Source organism: Heteronotia binoei, chromosome 1, assembly GCF_032191835.1.
Source record: "Heteronotia binoei isolate CCM8104 ecotype False Entrance Well chromosome 1, APGP_CSIRO_Hbin_v1, whole genome shotgun sequence".
NCBI lineage: Eukaryota > Metazoa > Chordata > Lepidosauria > Squamata > Gekkonidae > Heteronotia > Heteronotia binoei.
In genome coordinates this window covers 201094633-201103546 of record NC_083223.1, presented here as the reverse complement: position 1 = coordinate 201103546, position 8914 = coordinate 201094633, and positions in this window count along the sequence as shown.

Sequence of the window (8914 nt, the reverse complement as noted above, 5' to 3'; positions counted from 1 at the left end):
ATTTACACAATAGCTCTGGCTCTGGATTAAGACTGGTCTTCGTCTTCTTACTCCTCTGGCTGGCATCATCTTTTGTTGAACGTTCCATTTGACAAAGGCTTGGACAGTCTGGCAGGATACATGCCTAAGATAAGCATAATGGTCTTATGCAGATATCTAAAGCAACTGCTGGATACGTGGGGCTCCCGCTTCTCCCTCATGGAGTCTGGAAGTGCAGGAAGATGGTCGCTGATGATGTTAGCCTTGGACAATGGCTTTTCATGGAGAAGGGCTGAAAACTGCTTGACTGGACAGCTCATGATGGTGTGACTTCTTCCACTGCAACGGCCGAGAGTGAGCATGCATGGAGAGGCTGGGAGATTGCTTTGCTTTTGGCTAGCACCCATTCAGAGATAGAGAGTGCTGCTGTAAAGATGAAGCCTTTAGTTTCCACATAAGTTTGTTAGGAAATGGCAGACCAAAACCCAAGTCTTAGTGCAAATGTGTGCAAGTTGAAACTCCAGGCACCCTGGCAACCAAATCAGTGATCACGATGTCCGTATATAAGTAAAAAAATGGGTTCTTACATCTTTTCTGCACTTTTCCCAGTGTTATAATATCTTTTTTGAGATGTGGTGACCAAAATTGTACACAGTATCCAAATGAGGCCACACCATCAATTTATACAAGGGTATAATTACTGGCTGATTTGTTTTCAAAACTCTTCCAAATAACTCCCTGCGTAGTATTGGCCTTTTTAATTGCAGTTGCACACTATCTTGATATTTTCAGTGTGTTCCTTACCATGACTCCAAGATCTCTCTCGGTCAGTTTCGCCAGTTCACACCCATCAACTTGTTAGCCCCATTACTTTGCACTTGGCCATATTAATCCTCATTTGCCACGTTGACACCCACTCATTCAGCCTTGACAGTTTTCTTTGGAGTGCCTCACAATCCTCCCTGGTTCTCACCACCCTGAACAATTTAGTGTCATCTGCAAACTTAGCCACTTCACTGTTTACTCCCAACTTCAAATCATTCATGAATAAGTTAAAGAGCACGGGACCCAGTATTGAGCCACTGCTTACCATCTTCCACTGGAAAAATTGCCCATTTATACTCACTCTGTTGCAGATTAATTAGCCAGTTTTTGATACACAAGAGGACTTGTCCTTTTACTCCATGACTCTTGAATTTACTAAGGAGTCTTTGATGAGGAACTTTATCAAAAGCTTTCCGGCAATCAAGGTAAACAACATTTGTTGAGTCCCCCTTGTCCACATGTTTGTATACCCCCTCAAAGAACACTCGCAGGTTAGTGAGACAAGATCTTCCCTTACAGAACCCATGCTGAGTCTTCCTCAATAATTTTTGTTCATCAATGTGCCCACTTATTCTCTTTGATAATGGTTTCCACCAACTTTCCCGGTATTGAAGTCAGACTGACTGGCCTGTAATTTCCTGGATTTCCTCTAGAACCCCTTTTTAAAAGATGGGGGTGACATTACGGTAGTTACCTTCCAGTCCTCAGGAATGGAGGCAGATTTTAATGAAAGATTACACATTTTTGTCAGGAAATACTTAACCAGCAGGGGAGTGGCTTCAACCAATATCCGAATCAGAAGCCATTACCAGCACTCGCTCAGCCTGCTCAAAATTTAAATATTTTTATCCCCTATAACTTTAAAGTTTAAAAGATGGCCCTGAAAGGGGGGAAGGGGAAAACAGAAAGAAGAAAGTGTGCAGAGTTTAACAGACTTTTTTCCAGCACCAAACATAACATCCACCTCCTTCACAATGCTTGGGAGGGGCGAGTTAATGGCTGAAGAGGCTCCTCTCACTGCAATTTTTTTTAATGCAGGCACTAACCAAACAAATTTTTTAATGCAGGCACTAACCAAACTTATGTTGTAAGCCGCCCTGAGCCACTCGGTGGGAAGGGCGGGATATAAATCCCAGATAAATAAATAAATAAACAAATAAATAAATAAATAAAGACAAGAACCGAGAAATGATAGGATATCACAGAAATGCTACAACCAGTGACTCAACATCTGGATGAATCAGAAGAGCTTTATGAGCATGCCAAAAGGCAGAGAAAGCTCTTCAGAAAGTTACTGAGCTCGAGAATCAAATACCTGAGAGAACTTCAGATACTTGGGCATGGGAACGTATTTTAACTCTGGGCTATCATAGTTATGAGTTGTGCCTAAAGTTCAGAGGGTTCACATCAAATGCCAAGGCTGGAACAGAGCTGAATATATTTATGGTGAACTGGTTAGCAGCAATATTAAATCTTGAAGCTGGAGTTACGCCCCTTCTGCAGAGAGCTTATCGTACTGGCAAGGTATGTGAAGAATCCATTTCCTCATTATACACCAGAGATATACTGGTAGAATTTAAGGACTTTCAAACATGACAGAAGATTCTTGCAAAGACCAGGGAGGGGAGCAGTTTGAACTATTAGGGGTTAAAGATCCAGGTGTATCCTCATCTCTTTCCCAAGTTTTTAAAAATCAGAAGAGATCCTAAAGATACAACTGCTAAACTGCAGGACTTAGGAATAAAATATTGTTGGCTCCAAACAAGCAAACTGTGTGTTCAACAAGATTCAGCTTTTTATATTGCCCACGACTCTACCTCTGAGGAATGAATGCTGGCTGCCTTAAATGCCTCCCACCCTGCACTGAGAGTAAACAAGAGGAAAGAGTGCTCTTCCCTTACTCCAGTAAATGCAAGTTGTGTATGCATTTCTGAAAATCATGGAGATTTTGAGGAGAGTGTTGACTCCTTTTAAAAATGAGGATTGGATGTAATTTATAATGGAAGTATATCTCTCTGATTCTAGGGAGTGGTGGGACTGTTGTAAGCTTCTGAGTATGTTCCTCCAAAGCATAATCAGCCCATGGAAGGTGGAGTTTTGTTCTCCTCATGTCCTTAATTTTTAAAGTCCCCAAGGACTGAGTTACATTACATTATTTGCAGAATAACTGAGCTCAAATTTGATTTGAAACTTATAATGTAATGTTAATATAATGAGCTAAGATTAACTAGTGAATCTTATAAACCTTATTATTTAATCTTTGAGAGAAGAATGAAGGAAAAAGATAAAGAAAACATGACGATATAATGTTTAAGTGATATTAAGTTCGCATAGTGTAAAAGATTTTGTTGAAGTTAATTTTTAAATTCTTCCTTTAATAAAGAAAATGCAAAAAAAAAAAAAATGTCAGGAGATGCACAAGTTCACATTTGAGTTCTTTCAGAACTCTTAGATGTGTACCATCTGGGCCTAGTAATTTATCAGTTTTTATTTTGTCTATCAGTTATAGGACCTCCTCTCTCATTAGCTCAGTCTGACTCAGGTCTTTCAACACCCCTCCTGAAATCAGTGGTTCTGGAGTGGGCAAGCACTTCTCATCTTCCACAGTGAAGACAGAGGCAAAAAAATGCTTTCAGCTTCTCAGCTGTTTTCCTATCGTCCTTCAGAAAACCTTTTACCCCCTTGGTTATTGACGAAGAAGAAGAAGACCACCGCAGATTTATATCCTGCTCTTCTCTCTGAATCAGAGTCTCAGAGTGGCTTACAATCTCCTTTTTCTCCTTCCCCCACAACAGACACCCTGTAAGGTGGGTGGGGCTGAGAGAGTTCTCCCAGAAGCTGCCCTTTCAAGGACAACTCCTACGAGAGTTATGGCTAACCCAGGGTCATTCCAGCAGCTGCAAGTAGAGGAGTGGGGAATAAAACCTGATTCTCCCAGATAAGAGTCCACACACTTAACCACTACACCAAACTGGCTCTCTAAAGGGCCCCACTGCCTCCCTGGATGGTTTCCTGCTTCTAATGTATTTGAAGAAAAATTTATTCTTGGTCTTTATGTTTTTTGCAATATGTTCCTCATAGTCCCTTTTTGTCTGCCTGATCACAAACTTGCATTTTATTTGCCACAGCCTATGTTCCTTTTTATTAAACTCACCAGGACTAGCTTTCCACTGCTTAAAGGAATCCTTCTTACCTTTTACAGCTCCCATTACTTTGTTTGTTAACCATGCAGGCCTTTTCCTATACCCATTTGTGCCTTTCCTAACCTGTGGAATATATTTTATCTTAGCTTCTAGAATCATAGTTTTAAATAGTCTTCAAGCTCCCCCAAGGGTTTTGACTCTTTTTCCTTTGCTTTCAGTTTCCTGTTCACATGTCCCCTCATTTCAGAAAAGTTACCTGTTTTGAAGTTGAAAGTGGTTTTGTTGATCTTTTTAGGCAACTACCTATTTATACAAATGTCAAACTCAATAACATTATGGTCACTGTTCCCAAGCGATGCAATCAGGGCCGGCACGTGGGAATAGGCCAAGAAGGTGGCCGCCTCAGATGCCACTTGGCCTAGGGGCACCATGAGGTGCCCCTTCTCTCCATGCCTCGTGCCCGCTGCGAAGTCTGACTCTGAGCACTGTCTCCCTGGACTCTTCCAAGGCCTCCCAGGGCCCACGAGGCCTCGGCAAAGTCCAGGGTGGGCATGGCAGCGCGAATGTGCTCAGAGCCAGCTCTGAGCACATGCCCCCCCCAGACACTTCTGAGGTCTCCCTCAGGAGGCCTCGGCAAAGTCCAGGGTGGGCATGGCAGTGCGAGCATGCTCAGAGCCGGCTCTGAGTGTGCCCGCCCCCCTGGACTCTTTGGAGGCAAAGTTCAGGGTAGCATGGCAGTGTGAGTGCACCTTGGACTCTTCCAAGGCCTCCTGAGCCTCGGGAGGCCTCAGCAAATTCTGGGGGTGTGGCAGTGACATCATCATGACATCATCAGGGCATGTGTGAAAAATAGAGATGGGGTGGATGATCAGGATTCAGCGTAGGGGTGCAGGCACCCTTAGCCCTCAGGCCTGGATGCAATCATTCTTCTCTCCCCTACTGCAGCACCAGAACTTTTTAAGTTTTTTAAAAAAAGAAAAAGCTGCTGAATATCATTATACTAATAGAACTTTATAACAATATGTATAACAGATTGTCTGAATTTCCATCTTCCATTTGTTAAAAAAAAAGTAATCTCTAGCACTTTTCAGTGTGGAGATATAAGGGAAGAAACATCTACCTGTGCTTAAAGGTGCTAGAGGTTTCCTATTTACAAATGAAAGCTGGAAATTCATAGAACCTGTTAAACATATTGTTACATGATAAGAGCCCCATGGCGCAGAGTGTTAAAGCTGCAGTACTTCAGTCCTAAGCTCTGCTCACGACCTGAATTCAATCCCTGGCGGAAGCTAGGTTTTCAGGTAGTCGGCTCCAGGTTGACTCAGCCTTCCATCGTTCTGAGATCAGTAAAATGAGTACCCAGCTTGCTGGGGGGGGGGAGTGTAGATGACTGGTGAAGGCAATGGCAAACCATCCTGTAAAAAGTCTGCTGTGAAAACGTTGTGAAAGCAACGTCACCCCAGAGTCGGAAACGACTGGTGCTTGCACAGGGGACCTTTCCTTTCCTATAACATGATAACAAAAATGATATTGATTTGCTGATTTTTTAAAAAAGCCTTCTAGTGGCAGGTGGAGGACATGGTCACTGAGTGGAAAATGGCTGCTGTCCTGTTGGTACCAAGAAAATCCAAACTTTTCCACTCACACAGCAGCCATCCAGGCTTTGCTGTGATCTTTCCCGAAACCTTAGAGTGGCAGAGGTTTCGAAAGAAGGCTACGAATTTTAATTTCTGTATATAAATTTTATATTCGTACGTAAACTGTGCTGTTAAACTGTGGTTGGCAGATCTTTCAATTGTATTAAATGTCGATGAAGAGGTTTGGAAAGAAAAAAGCTAGGGAAACCTCAGAAGGTGCACAAATGCACCGCAATACTATAGAGAAGCAAGAAAAAACCCTCTTCTCCAACAGCATCAAACCCAGGACAAAAAACCTGTGGGGAAACAGCCGATGTATAAAAGGACTTTAAAATGATGCAAAATAAACAGATCAGGAACACTAGTACTGAAACTACAAAAAATGCCTACAACAAGTGCATATAAAAATAAACTAACAAAATGGAGACATTTTTGAACACCCCAATTTGTTACTTTCTTCCCAGTTATTTGCATGCTCCCCAGTGACTAACAAAACCAAAATATAGCAAAAGACAAATACAGTTTGGAGGCAAATGTTATTCTTTCACATTTCTATCATTTTTCTACAAAACAGACCACCAGTATCCAAATAATTAAAATAATCCCAACATCAGTCCATTCTTGCATTACATTTTACCTAAATATGAGCCTATGTACATCTGCCCACATGTGCCTCATCTCCTTCATTATCTCAGCTACACTGAAAGACCAGCTATGCTGACTTTTCAGTCATTCTTCTGTCAGTGGCCTTTATGAAACAATTTTTCTCCCTCTTCTTTCTGGCAACTTAATGGCTATTTATCTCAAAAATGTTCAGTTTCTTCAGGCATTCAAAGTTTGTCATCTAATAATAGTTGGCATGTGCATACCACATCTCAAGTCTTCAGTATTTTACAGATATTCTGGGATTTCTAACAAATGAATATTTATAATCTCAATCCTGCACTGTAGTGTGTGGATGGGGTGGGGGGTCAGTCCAAGGTTGACAGCATTGTGATTTACTTATGGTTAACTGGTGAATTCCTAGCAGAGATGAGATTTGAGCCAAGGTTGGGGCTTTGGTTTGTTTCCTTGTAGTATACAATCACAAACACTCTCCTAGGAGTAAACCCCACTGAATAAAATGGGACTTACATATAAGTAGGTCTACACAGGATTGTTCCATGCATTTCTTTGTTTTTGCCAGGGTCATCTGCTCAAAAACAACTTAACATGACTTGTTTGCTCCTTGATGGGCCATCTAGTTCAGCATCCTGTTTCACACAATGGCTAACCAAGGTCCTCCTCTTCTTCCCCTGACATTGCCTGTTAGCACTGGTATTCAGAGGTTTTCCGCCTCTTAAAGTGTATAGTACAGGCAATCTGTATTACACATGGAAACTGGTCTCAAAACAATTTATCTTGCATTGTTCCCCCCCCTCCAAAAAGATCTTTAGAATTGTAGGTTTGTGGCATGATACTGGAGACCCCTTCCCCCATCATGGAACTACAGCTTCCCATGTTCCATAAATGAAAGCCATGATGTTTAAAACTGATTTAAATTTGTTTTACATGTTGTAGACAGGCTTTCTCTTAAGTTTATCCAGGGAGGGCACAGTATAAAGATTATGAGTAATACTGATGCAATTTTCACAAAAAATTGTGTTTGCAAATTTATACTTACCGTGTTCACAATGCCTATTGTTTCTTTGGATGAGAACTGATTTGTTCACAAGTTAAAATTAGCCCTAATTTGCATGGTGTTTCATCTGGCAGTTGGCAGCATTCATCATGACTGCCAACCAGATTGTCACTAGGGTTGCCAGTCTCCAGGTGGGGTATGGAATTACTCCAGAATTACAACTATCTCAACTGATTACAACTGAGTCACTACAGAGATCAGTTGCTGTAAATTGGTGAGCTCGACCCCTCATGGCTTCTGTTTGACTTTAGACCCATGAAGTGTTCTTGAATTTATGAACTTTCATGTGCCTTGCAGTATGTTCTTTTGAGATTTCTCCGGGAGGCCTGGGTGGTACACAGTGCTGGCATTCCTGATGGCAATGGCAACAGCACTCCCAATTGCATACACTGGCCAGTGCTGTTGAGAAGGGATGTGTAGGTGGTGCAGGCAATTGAACATGGGCATTAGGAGTGCTTGCAAGCTGGAGAAGAATACACAAACAGATAGGTGCGTGCAGGTGTGGGGGTGAAAAGAGAGGACCGCCCACTTTCCATCCCCATTTTGACTCAACATGAGTTTCAGAGAGATTTTTCTGAAAATGAATTTACTTCTGAAGAAGAGGCAGGTTTGGGAGAGTGCCCTGGAAGTGACATCATAGGAAAAGGTGGAGTTTTGGTTCAGTGTGCCCTGGAAATGACATCACTTGCTCCTTGACAACACAGGAAATGACATAATTCCTGTCTCCCAGCTCCACCCCCAAATTTTAGTGGGCCACAAAGGAGAAGTGTAAAAAAAACCAGGCCACGGGAAATAAAAATTTGGGAAACCCTGCTATGAGATTTTATTTATATTGTAAACTACCTTGAGTGCCACAAGGTAGAAAAGCAGCTAATAAATATGTTTCTTTCTTTTTCTTTTTTTAAATAGTACATGGTTAAGTTAACTATGACTGCCTTTTTCCTGAATACAGACCTTTTGGTAAAGCATCACTAATTTAAAGATATTTCTTGTGAATGGAATTATAGATAGTTTATTAAAATAAATAACTATATATCTATGTCCAAAACCATATTTCGGATGGGTTTTCACAGCAATGATGCTAGAAAAATTAAAGGCACAAATTTAAAGGCACTGTGCTATTGTTTGATTAAGAAAACTATTTGATGTCAAATTAGCAGACAAATTTTAAAAAGGATTGTGCTCTAATAAAATATACCATTTATGCAATTATTCCTGTTTGTGTAGGATAGTATGCTATCCTATGAACATGTACTTTGGAGAGAGCACTTTTAAACTAAATGAGATTTATGTCCAAATAAACATTCATAGGATCAGGATTGTGAAAAAGTGAAGGAATGGATGACAGCTCATGCTTCACTGATAAAATTGTCCTTGGAGACATTCACAGAGTCTCTAAAGAGTCTGCACCTTGGAGGTCATATCTCTAATTGAATGTAGAGGTGCCTTATTTTGGCTTTTATATCAGTGAATATGATTAAACTCTTCCTGTTGTGCTAAATTTCAAAGATTATAAAGGAATCAGAGGAATTAAAAAGGTCACTGCAATATTTCATTTCAATAGCAAACCTGTACAGTAATGTTGTATGAGTGCAAAGGAGACTACTTGGAACTGCTATAGAAAGAAATCTTGTCTCTGACTGAAATCC